Source organism: Marmota flaviventris, chromosome 6 (genome assembly GCF_047511675.1).
Source record: "Marmota flaviventris isolate mMarFla1 chromosome 6, mMarFla1.hap1, whole genome shotgun sequence".
Classification (NCBI taxonomy): Eukaryota; Metazoa; Chordata; class Mammalia; order Rodentia; family Sciuridae; genus Marmota; species Marmota flaviventris.
In genome coordinates this window covers 58,362,638-58,375,920 of record NC_092503.1, presented here as the reverse complement: position 1 = coordinate 58,375,920, position 13,283 = coordinate 58,362,638, and the positions used below count along the sequence as shown (strand labels likewise).

The following is a 13,283-nucleotide window of genomic DNA, read 5'->3' as shown; positions in this document are numbered from 1 at the left end:
TAATAAATAACTACCCGCATATTTATGGAGCACCTCTCCCCTCCTGTTTATGATGCTCTCAGGCTCTCTCCCTCCGACACATGCTGCCAAATCACAGCAAAAGCTTTCTGTCTTTAAGGCTGTTCTCTTCCCTAGGCTTGGTGGTGACTGAGGAAAACATTATAGGATTAAAAGCCTCTTTCTATCTCTGCAAAGAAACCTAAGTTATTTATTTTCTTATTTCCAAATTACCTATCAGGCTGAAGGATTCATGAGACCAAGTATAAAAAAAAAAAAAATCAACGAAGTGCAGCATTAAGCCCTCGCCGCAATTCCTAATAAAGGCAAGCCTCGGCATTTAGAGCGGCATTAAAGTCAGGCAGTGAATCAACAGAGGAGGAGAATTCTGCCTTGCCTGGTGCTGCCACCCCCTTAAATGCATCTGCCTCTTAGTGGGGGGGAAGGGCTGCTTCCCAAAGTCACCTCACTCTCTGTCTTTAGGATGCAAATAGGGCGAGTGTTGGGCAGCTCTGCCCTTTCCCCTCTGGGTCAGCACTCTGACTCTCCCCCAAGCTGGCATTGACAGGAGACTCTTCCCAGCTGACAGCTGGTCGCTGACCCAGCTGAAAGCAGTTGGGGGTCTTCGAGGAGCCTTGAGCCACAGGTGACCTCATCACCCACAGAGCCATCACAGCAAGCAGTTAGTGTTCTCAGTCCACGGCCTCTGTCAAGGACAAGAGCAGCCTGAGCTGGCACAGAAGCATGGTGGAGACAGCACAGGGTGGGAAGAAAGCAGGCCTGCTGGGCACCCCAGCACTCTGCACCCACTGATGGTCAGAAGCACATTCTTGAACAACCAAAAGGATTTGGGACCCTGGTGGCTAAGGTCTAGCATCTTTAACATATTGCAGAAAACTGAAAATGAGGAGAGCTCACAGGAGGGAGAATAAAGAACAGTGTATACACTGCTTAAAAACAGACTGTATTTATATTTTTTTGGCTTTGAAATATCTGTTTTGAAACCATTCTGGCATTAATAATTATAAACATTTTTTTTTATAATGTGATCCCCATCCCTGGCTAACTTCCTGAGTTTAATAACACAAAGAAATGGCAAAGCTAATATGAGACATCACAACCCTGTCTTTGGAAATTAGCCACCATGCCACACAAATACATACACACACGCACACACCAAACCAAACACATTTCTTTGGCTTTACAGATAAAGCAGTATCCCACAAAGTGGAGAAAATAAGGGCTCCAATTCAAATACAACATATTGGGAAGTAGAAATCAATACCCAGAGAAGGTTTTACATAGCACTCACATTATTTTTAATGAGTTGTCATATAGAACTACCACAACAGAACAGAGTCCAGGATTCTCTGAGAGCTAATTGGCATCATTCTTCCAGCATGCCAACAGAGTGGTTCTGTTGTATTTAGAAAACATATGCAGGACCTAGATCAATGAATCAATAAGACCATATTGGCCATCTAGTGGGTGCCTTGTGAAAGACCTCTGCAAGTTTAGGGGAAATAATTTCTGAGAATATGGACATCCCCATGTCAGAATTTCCTGGTCCAAATAGACAAAGAAAACAAGTTTCTGAAATAATCTTCAAGTTTCAATTTTCCTGAGGTAAATAGCCTGAGTCTTTGTGATTGTTTTGTCAAATACAAACCAATCATATCCTTAAAATTAAAACTTTACAAAGATACTGTCAAATTGTATTGGCAAAAATGCATCTATACAGTTTTCTCTTGTAGCATTTTATAAAGAATAAAATGTTGAGTGAACAGGGTTTAACAATGTAGTGTTACTCAATGAGATCTCCGTGCACTCTCTATGCTTTGTTCCCTGTTGAAGCAGCCCTAAGCAGAGGCAAGGAAAATACACTTTCATATGATAGTGTTTGCAAAACTTCCACTTAATTTCAAAGAAATTAAGTAAATTTAGCATTAGAGAATAATAAGCTAAAATCAAATCTTAGATATCAAGAGTTTCAGATTATTTTCACACAATGTATCAGAGGGGAGGCTACAGACTTTCTTAAAGTCTTTTACTATTTCAAAGTTTATTTTTAGAAAAATTGTGGCTAATCATCATCATTGAAGATAGAATTGATAAAAGTGGTAATGCACAAGAAATATAGATAATTATATGGCTTCAAAGGTGATCTAGTACAATTTTGGAACATATATAAATGAAGACACTGAAGTCCAGAAAGGCCAGGACTAACTAAAGCAGTTTGGAACAATGAACATTCATTATCTCACAGTGTCAGTGGGCTGGGAATAGGGGCACAATTTTATGGTGTACCACTGGCTCAAGGTCCTCGTGAGGTTCCACTCAAGCTTAACTAACTATAAGCCAGGGCTTCAATCTCATTTGAAGGCTCAGAGGAATAGATACAGGTGGAGGAAAGAAAAGAAATCCACTTCCAAATTCATACATGTAGTTGTTAGCTGGCCTTCATTCTTCACCACGTAGACTTCTCCCCATGCTACTCCACAAATTAGCAACTGGGTTCCCCAGAGAAAGCCCTCCAACAGGGAGCAAAGGGGTTCCCAAGATGGGAGTCACAGTCTTCATAACCTCAAGTGTAATGACATTCCTCCATATTTTCTGTATTCTCTTCATTAAAAGCAAGTCCCTGGGTTCACACTCAAGGGCAGGGAATTACACAAAGGCGTGAAGAGGAGGAAGTGAGGGCCACAGGGTACCATCTTAGAGGCCATCACCCATAACCATGATCAGACACGTGTCTCATTTCAAAACTGGTGCTTTTTCCACTACCTTCTACTGAATTGTAATGGATAATTTCCTGGCCTTACAGATTTATAAACATTATACAGGGCATTTTTTAGAAGACTGTAGGATTTTTGTCTATTTGGGTAGGTTTGATTTGAATACCTCTGGTAGATAAGATAGAGAAGTATACACATAGTGTTATGTGGCATATACTGGAGCTTAAATGTCTAAACAGCTGCCTGGTTAACTAGATGAGGCAACTCATTTTGTTTTCTAAGCCTAGTTCCCTTACCACAAAAAAAAAAAGTAAAGAAATTGAATTCTAGTATGTTTTCAATTCTGCTACAGCTTTAAAACAAACACCCTTATATCTGATCATCTTCAGGATTAAACCTACACATAAATGAATTCAGTAACTCTTTCCATGGTTTGACATAAAGCCAAAAAAGTTCTGTACCAAAATATTTCTTTCTCCGGCTTGAATTCCTACATTAGATGAAATTTTCTGTTATTAAAAGCCTCTGCTAAAATGCAAATGTGGTATCTGGAATAACAAATTAAACTATCATCCCAAATTAATATTTAACTGAATTTGTTTCTCTTGTTAACTAACATATCAGCTGGTAAGGATCCAGGGAACAGGGCAAAGAAACAAGTGTTAATGAGAATGGATTTTTCTGAAAAGGTTTCAAGGTTTGGAAGGACAGACTCAGATGGAGCTCAGTACTAGATTGTGAGGGGGTGGCCAGAATCCTCAACAGTAAAATATAAGGGCACATGAAAGGATTAGAACAAATGTAGAGAAAATAAAACCACTTATGTAGACAGACTTTTTTTTTTAACCAAGGGTGCTTTACCACTGAGCTATTGAGCAATATCCTCATTCCTTTTCATTTTTATTTTGAGATGGATCTGGCTAAGTTGCTGAGGCTGGCCTCAAACTTGCAATCCTCCTGCCTCAGCTTCCCAAGTTACTGGTATGTAGACAGACTTGCAAAAAGACACACACCATCACCTTAGGTCCTCTAAGTCTTTATTTTATATACATGTCCATAATCATGACTTCTCGTTACCAAGAATGTTCCTTTCTTTCTGTCTCATGGCCTCCTCTTGGTTCTTGTCTTTACCTCTCCAGCCAAGGGCATCATTTCATTTGCCCTGCTGCTTACTCTCAATGTATACAATACCTCCTGGCTGTGCTTTCATTCCTTCATTTTAGATCCTAAGATCGATTCATAAAATTATTCCTTGCCCTTCCTTACATTTCCCTCAAATTCCTACCTCTCTCTTTGCCATCACACTTACCTAAAGAAAAATAATTTTTTAAAAAATCTGAATGAACCCAACTGTCTTTCCATCTTGTCCATGCCTATACCTGGGTTTCTAAATAAGCTAGACAAACAACTGGATGTCCTGGCTTCACTATAAATTCATGTCCACTAAAATGAACCCCCAGTGCTGCCAATCAAGCCAGCTCAGTGTGTCCCTGAACACTCCAGAACCCCTGCTAGGCTGAGAAGCTTCCATTATGCAAGTCTCTGCCTAGGACTCACCCACCGTTCACAACTTCTTTCCACCTTCAATTTTCAGTCTGGATATCACAATCTGAGAGGGTTTCCCTGACCTTTTCTATCTATTGCCTCCATCTCTTCATTCACTTCAATCTCTCCCAGCAGCTATTCCCCTCATTGTTCTTAATCACAATTAGTATTGTATTACTTAACTTGCTATTTACTCAGTGTTTGTCTTCCAGACTAGACTGTGAGTTCCACAGAGATCTGGGTTCATTGGCAACCTGCACAGTGGCTAGGACATAGCAGGTGTTCAGTAAAAATCTGTGGAACAAATGAATGAGCAAATTTACTCACGAGTGGTCCTATGTACACATCTTCAAAACTCTTAAAGCTTTTCTTTTTATTTGCTTCTTTATCCAGTCATAATTCTTTTAAACAGAGATTTCTAATGGAAACGCTGGCACAGACTTTGCTTCAGCAGCATAAATGGCATCAGCAGCTGACATGACCCCCACTGTTGCCATTGGCGACGATTAAATTAGCTATATAAAACCTGACACAAGAGCTGCAACATCCATTCAGTAAAATAACCATTCAGTCTCTCAGCAAACATAATACTGACCTATGACTGTGCTTTTAGTACATGAGCAAGTGCTGAGCATTGTCTTGCCCAAGACAAGGCATTAACACAGCTCCTGATTCCTGTTTCCATTGTTGCTTAAAAGGGTTGCCTAATTAATTGATTTTATTGAATCTCCACCAAGGCACATTTGTTCCTTGGTAAACTAGTGAAAAAGCTAAGGAGCTGAAGAGCTACTTTCATACAATACAAGAAAGGAGTTGTAGAGGTCCTGTTTGATGCTACATATTATTGTAAATAAAAGTGTAGTTGACATGGTTATTGACTACTTAATGCCAAGTGGTAGACATGAGCACATTTGTGATCTCTGTGCTCAGAGAAAGACATTTTACCTGAACCAGCAGAATATCCTTACTCCTTATATCTGGCTATATTCTCACTCTCTCCTACCACAGTGACAGGATGTACTTAGTAAATGCAAAGAGCCAGTATAATAAGTGCACTTCAGAATGTAGATCAGTCAGCAGAATACAGCAACTAGGACTGGCATAATCCTCCACAATGACCATGATTCCTTATCTCATCTGAAGAGCACAAAAGTCCTTTCGTATGCATTTTTATACTTATTTGTGGCAAACAAGGAAATCTGCATCTCAGGGATATGAGGACTATCAGACCATTCAGTCTGCTACACAAAATACCTTAGACCTTATGACTTGAAAACAACAGAAGCTTATTTCTCACCTTTCTGGGATTTGGGAAGTACAAGAACAAGATGCCAGTGGTCTGCATGTCTAGTGAGGACCTGCTTCCTGGTTCACAGATAGGCATCTTCTTGCAGAGTTCTCACATGGCAGAAGGGGAAAGGGCTCTCTCTAGGGCTCCCCCTACCCAGGCACTAACCCTATTGTGAGAGCTCTACCCTCATGACCTATTTACCTTCCAAATTTCTTATCTTCAAATACCATGATTTTAGGGACTGTTTCAAAATATAAATTTAGGGGATTCACAAGGCATGCAGATCATAGCAGTGTCCCACTTGACTTTACAGAGGTAGGAACCCCAAGTCAAAATCCTCTGAGTTCAAAATCTACAACCCAAAATTCCTAGACCCAAGGCCACCTCCCAGCCAGGTATAGACTGAGCCAATAAAGACATGTCACTTTCAAAACAACAACAAAATCTCTCATATAGTTAAGTAAGCTAGCCAAGAAAATAAACAACTTAAAAACAATAGACATACAAAAAAATAAAGATAAAGATAAAAAGATAGACATGAGAAGAATTGTTAGGAATTGTGACCAACTTGATATGGAATAAGGGGGAAGTGGTTTCTGATCCTGTAAATGGATGAACTTCAATATCACTCCCCAGTACAGAAAGAAGGAAGAGAAATATTTAGGCAGGTAGGGACTAGAGAGGGAAGATAAAGGGACACATTGAGTTTGGAACCATTGATGACAGGATTCTTATGGAAGGAGTACATGCAGACTTAACTACAAGAATCTAGTTCAGAAAAAAAAAAAATGAAGTCTTCAAGAAGGAAACTCTATCAAGGAATGAAGTGGGACTTGTACTGAGAAGTTTTCCTTGGAGTTTGCAGCTAGGAGATCTCTGGTTACCTTGAAGTAAATAATTTCACAAGCTTACAGTTGCTATCTAGACTGTGGCCATAAAGAGGTAGATGCCTTAAGAACAAAACACATTTCTCAAAAAATTGGGCTATTCAGAGAATATGTATTAAATGTGTAGTATCTGGAGAGAAATGTAGAATAGTAGGGATTTTTAAAAATTGTATTCCAAAACAACTGAAGACTTCCAGTAAAGCTGTAAAAATAGTACACAGTATCCCCCCTACTCTCCACATAGATTTTCCAAATGTTAACGTCTTCTCATATTTGCTTTATTATATGTGTAGTGAGTTTCCTGAACCATTTGAGAGTAACTTGCAGGCATGATACCCCTTCGACACAAAATATTCTAAATATTTTAATGTGTTTCCTTAAAAAAAACATAAGAAAGAAAAATTCTCTTACTTAACCACATTTATTGAAATCAGGACATTAACAGTGACACTGTATTTATTGCCAAAGCTAAAGAACTCATACAAATTGATCTCAATTGTCTTACTAATAAGCTTTTAGAAAAAAAATTAATTCTGATTCAGACTCCAACTCAGAAATGCATAGAGGTTTTAGTTAAATGTCATGCCTCCTCGTTCTCCTTTAATCTAGAAGTCCCTTCTTTCTCTTTCACAACTTTGATTCTTTTGAAGACTGGAGATCATTTCTTTTTATAAACTTCACCCTACTTTAGATTTATATGAGGTTTTCTCGTTATTATATTCAGGTTCTGCATTTTGAACAGAAAAAATGCAGCAGTGAGGCGTGTCTTTTTCCCTGGGTCCTAGAAGCAAGCACAGACACCCATCTGTTCCACCAGTGGCCATGTTAGCTGTGATCATTCAGTTAAGGTGGAATCTGCCCATTTTCCTTTCTGTAATGTTGCTAATTTTCCCTTTTTGTCTTGCAGAAAAAAATTCCTTGGGACTACATAAATATACTGTTATTCCTAAGAACATTATCCCAGTGATTTTTTCATCCACAGATGATCTTTACCTGAAACAATTACTAAGGTAGCTACCAAATTCTGATTTTTCTAATTTAATTTTGCTTTCTACTTGTTGATCTAAGAAAGAGCTTTTTCTTCTCAATTTATTTATTTATTTCATGCATTTTCTTAGACCAGTTTGAACTCATGAATTCCTATTTTATTCTACAGGTCACTCTCATAATTTGATTTTCCAATTGACCCAGTCTTGGCCAGTGAGAACCATGAGAAGGCCCGGGTTCGATCCTTAGCACCACATACAAAGAAAGATGTTGTGTCCGCTGAAAACTGAAAAATAAATATTGAAATTTTAAAAAAAAAAAGAGCAAAAAAAAAAAAAGAAATTCAGTAGGGAAGAATTGATGAAAGAGGTAAGAAAGAATACCACTCAGAACAGAGGTGCTTAAGAGTGTGTCTTTGTCCATGTTGTGTTGCTATAACAGAATCCCACCAATGGGGTAAGTTTTAAAGAATAGATATTTATTTGGGTCACAATGCTGGAGACTGGAAAGTTCAAAGTCAAAGGACTGCATTTGGCCAAGATTTTCTTTCTGTGTGATAACATGGCAAAAGACACTATGAGAATAAGAGAGAAGGCGGGGTAAAGTTACTTTTAGAACGAGCCCATGCTTTCCAAAACTCACTCACTCCCCAAACAGTAATAGCAACCCATTCCTGATGGTGGGACACAACTTAACTACTTCTGAAAGACCTCTCCTCCCAATGCTGCTTCAGTTGGGATTGACTTTCCAATACATGAACTAGTGGGGACACACTCAACCATAACAGAGCAAAAGGGAATGGTGTGTAGAGCACAGGTAGAAGAACACTTTCAGGCAGGGGAAGAGAACTCTCAACCATTGAACTAAAGGAAATGGATGGGGCAAGGCGGCACTTGGGAGGTTAAGAAGCATGTAATGGCCTCTGTGTTCTCTGGAGGGTGGGAGATGAAATGGTTTGCTAGGATGAAGAGGCTGTGGGAGGCCAGGAAGCCAAACAAGAGCAGTGACAGGTGGTGTGGAACAGCAGCTGGCTGCTGGTGACAAATAAGGGAATCACTGCTCCTTGTAGGGGTGTCTTTCCTGTCCCCGGCCTGTACAGTTAGCTGGATCTGTTAGATCTGTTTCCTGCACTCAGACTCTCACCCTGATGTTGTTCAATAACGAGTCAAAACAATTACACTGAAATACTGTTGAAATAGTTTAGGTGAGTGAAATAGAAATATGGAAAAGATAGGAGATTAATTTTTTAAATAGTGCAATTATGGCAACACCATGCAGGCTGCTTGAGTTAGTAAGGAAATAAAAACAAACAAACAAACAAAAAGAAGATGATAACAAAGAAAACTTGAAGGGTCAATGCTCTGGAATTTCAATGAGGTTTGAGAAGAGACAGAAGTGGGATGAGCTCAGTGGTGAAAGAAGAGGTTCCAAAGAAGGGGACACAGGAGTGAAGATGAAGGTGTAGCATTTCTTGGCAATGACAATGTCTTCTCAATCAGTATGTGGGCATCAAGTCTCTCACCTTTGGTCCATAAGAAGAGAATGAGACACCACACTGACCCAGAGCTATCAACCTGCCAAACCCCATCATCCAGAACACAGCCAACTTCCAGAAAAGAGAGAAAAACTGCCTAAAGCATCAGTGACAATAGATAAAAATGCATGCACCAAATGCTAAAGGCACAGATTCTTGTAGATGTGTTAGGTGTGAGAGGCTGAGCATGCCAGACACCTACACACTGCACTTGGAAATGCAATTCTATTTCTCCTTTCCCTTCTCCACTCTCCAGGAAGATAAAGCCCTGGCCTTACCTCTGAGAAGATCTTCCGGAGAACGGCAGAACCCAACACGGATGCTAAGAACTAGTTCCTCTCCTTCTACCTGACCTGCCTTCTAAAGAGAGCAATGGTTCCCCAGAGGCTATTGTATCCACTCAACACATTGGCCCACTTCCCCTCTCCATCTCCAATTCCCACATAGTAAAAAGAGAGGAAAATATTGCAAAGCAGATGTAAGAACACAAAAAAGTACCTCAACGTGGTGTGAGCTGGTGGGAAGGCAAAGATACCTTATTGTGCAGGAATGCCGGAAATCTTACTAAAGCAAGAATATTGTAAACTTTCTCCATTCTGTTGGTCCTGAGCTATCTATAAATGCTTGAACTGTGCTGAGTTTATACAGAACAGCAAACCTTACAAACATGTACTATATCTCAAAAGATTCAATAGTAAGGAGTAAAACAGAAAATATGCTTTAAAGGAGATAAAATTCAATTATTTGCAACAGTCACTTCTGGGGAACACTGTGACTCTCCATGAGACCAAGTACACAGATCCACAGAGAGATGGAGTTCAAGATAATATTTATTGGACATTTTCCATCATATGGGCACTGAGCTAGGTTCTAATAGTTTCATTTCTTGTCATTCTTGCAATAGCACCATGAGACTGGTGCTATTGTTTTCCCAGTTTAACGGCTGAAAAACTGAAGCTTTACAGGGATTAATTTACTAGAAAATAGCACTTAGGATTCCATCCCAAGCTCCCTAATTCTAGAAGTCATTTCCTTAATAACTATATAACTGACAAGCTTCCTGTCTTTTAGTATCCATCACTGGTAACTTTCAAGATAAATAAGAAATGTGCATTTTCTCTATTAAAGTGTTTTCACACCAAACGTATTGGTATATACAGACTCACTGTAAATATTTTACTGAGGAATAACTATATATGCAAAATGATCCCCCCAAAATAAGAATCTAATAAATTTTAAGTTGCAAAGGTTTTATTTTACAATTCTTCAAGAAATCTATATAATGTTGGACAATATAATCACTGATGATATAAAAGAAGTATTAGATCAATAGGCCTTTTTCCTTGACAGGAAAAGATTAAAGTCCTCATGTATACATTCAATTGTTGATCTAAGCCAAATATGGGAATCAAAAATGATACAGGAAGGATCTCCACAAGCTCTTTTGGTAAACAGCCTACCCAGGTATTTATAAAAAATGGAATGGAAAGAAAAGCATAATTCACCATAGTTTAGTTTTTATATTTTGACATACTAATTAAAAGATAAGAAATCATGAATTATTTGATTCAAAGAGACAGCTACTGCTCACTTTTAATGCCATCTTCATGTGCTATTTACCAGACTAGCACAGACATCTTTTTCTCCTTCACAACACTAGAGATCCCTGTAAAATGCAAACCCACAAGAACTTTGTGCAGGAGCCAGGTATCATTCAGTATCATTCCCCAAAGTTCTTCTAGTTCGTCCCCCTTTTATATTGCAACATTTCTAAAAACCTAGTCTTGGATTTTGCAATGATCAGTCTAAATTTGCCAGACTGCAGCATAGAGTTGTTTTCAGCTATGGAGAAGCATCAGTGAAGCAAGAAAACTCATTTCGCGTGTGTGCCAAGTGTCACAGAGTACCAGATGGGTTACTGGATTATTAGGAGAACGGAGAAAAGAGAATGGGTGTCACACTACCAGATCCAAAAGCCCTTTTGATAGGATAAAAAAGCTCAGCTACAACAAAAATGCTAGAAAAAGTCCTCAACTCAGGAATGCCAGTAATTCACAACCAAATCAACTGAGGAGGCCTGCTTAAGTAAACCAAAAGGAAAAAAAAAATAGGTGATTGCTTTGGTCAAAATTGGTTGTTTTGGTAATCAAATTAATACCAAAGTATCAGTGTTGCCCAGGATTTTGCATTTGATTTGCATTTATAAAGCATCTCAGAGGCATGGGGGAGGGGTACATGTGTGTATGCAATTCATATTTTAATAGATGATCATGATACTATTTAAGGCTAATTTTCTAAGCCTCAGATTTAATCTTAGCATTTTTAAGGAAATCATAATGACCGATGAAATCTCAAGACCATAAAGCTATTTGCTGGTTTGTGGATAGGAGACTGTCTTAGAGCAACACCTAGTGGTTCCTTTGATTTTTCAGATAAACATTCCAAGATCAGAAAAGAGCAGTTAAAAAAAAAAAAATGCTCATTTTCAAGAAATTTAAATGTCAATATTAAGGATAATGAATGATTTTTGCTTTCTCATGTTTGTTTTATGTGCAACTTAGCTTCTCTTTGGTTCAAGTTTCACCCCAACACTGACTTCTGTTAATCTGGTAATTCTGTTACAGTGTTTAAAAGAATCCATTTCATTGCAATAGCCAGAAAAGGTGTGGCTACTCTGCACAAAGAACATTACTCTATAACCAAAAATGACTCCATTAAAAAAACCATTGGTAAAGAGAAGCTAACTATACATTTTAAATAACATACATAATTGCTACAGAGAAGTGTGGTAAAATACTTTTAAATCAACAAATATCACAACATTAAATTTGAGTCAAAATGTTGCTCTATGAAAGAGGATCTTCAAAAATTATCAGGCTTGCATTATGTACATTGCCGGAGGATTTAGATATAAGCGTCACAATTCTGTGAAGATCTATTACTCCTTTGAATTTGGTGGCGAGTTTAAAATTCTTTTTTTGTCAGGTGTTATATTGAAATCCCTTCACCTCTTCCAATAATATAATCATAAGTGGGGAAATTCTACTCTCGTCATTTACAGTGTCTGCAGAGGTCTGCGAGATCACAATCTTCAAATGATTCAAGAAATGTTGACATTTATACCATTCCCCGGTCATGTTATAATCATTGTCACCAGCATGAATTTGTGAGGTTTTTATTTTATGTTCTTGTCAAAATCTCTGTCGCAAAAATGAGGCTGAAAAAGTTTAATGCTTTACATGCTCGCTGAGAGATGATAATAACCTCAGCTTCTCTGACCTCCTCAGTGTTTCAAAATTTAGTGGCTGGTTGGTTCTCTGCACTCCTTTTGCAGCCTCAGCAGCCTGAAAAGAAGGCAGATCATCAACCAATCAAAAGGCAGAGTATAAAAAAACGGTTCAAAGCATTCCCTTCTGCCAGCCACCAGGTTTAAGTGACATGGCTGATACATCCACAGGCAGAGGGTTGTTGGACACATATTTCAACATTTCCTAATGACACTTTACATATAATGGAAAGCAAACAACAGCAACTCTGTGAAAAATAATGAAATATATAAAGGTATTGATATTCAAATCAGCAGCTATTAAGACAAGAGGTTTCTGCATCTCAACAACAAAACGATTTGATTTAAAAAAAAAAAAAATAGATGAATGATCTGAATGGACATTGCTCAAGAGACCATACACAAATGATCAGAAAGCATCTGGAGGAAAAATTCTCAACACTACTGAGTCATCAGGGAGATGTAAATCAAATAATAATGAAAAATTATCTTCTCCCATTTAGAATTGCTATTATCAAAAAAATAATAACAACAAATGCTGGTGATGGAAGAGAGAAAGGAGAACACATATACTTTGGGTGGGAAGGTATATTAATATGGCCATTATAGAAACAATATGAAGTTTCCAAAAAGAACTAAAAATATAGATACCATGTAATCCAGAATCCCTCTCCTGGGTAGATTTCCAAAGGAAACAAAATCAGTATGTCAAAGAGATTTGGGCATACTTATTTTTACAGCAGCTCTATTCATCATAACCAAGAAATAGAAAGGAATCAACACATCCATCAACAGATGAATAAAGAAAATGTCATGTTATTTGATCATTATACATTGTATTCATGTGTTGAAATCTCACATTGTTGTCTCAACTTCCAGGTGAAAATAGATAAGTGTACTCTGTGTTAATCTATCAAAAAGTCAATTAATTCAGCAATTTCAGGAAACATAACAAAAAATCCAGTTTTTTCTGCAAATTCTTTCATTCAGTAGATAAATCATTATTTTAGCAACATTTAGA

The 13,283-nt window shown here is 38.0% G+C and overlaps 1 long non-coding RNA gene across 1 annotated transcript in view; it reads left to right on the top strand.

Annotated features, from left to right (window-relative positions):
- The window catches only part of LOC139706222 (uncharacterized), a 75,281-nt gene extending 67,518 nt beyond the window's left edge, over positions 1–7,763 (top strand). The window contains exons 3-4 of the long non-coding RNA XR_011707857.1: positions 7,363–7,465; positions 7,612–7,763. This is a non-coding gene — a long non-coding RNA (uncharacterized lncRNA). The remainder of the gene's footprint in view (positions 1–7,362; positions 7,466–7,611) is intronic.
- The last annotated feature ends 5,520 nt before the right edge of the window (positions 7,764–13,283 follow it).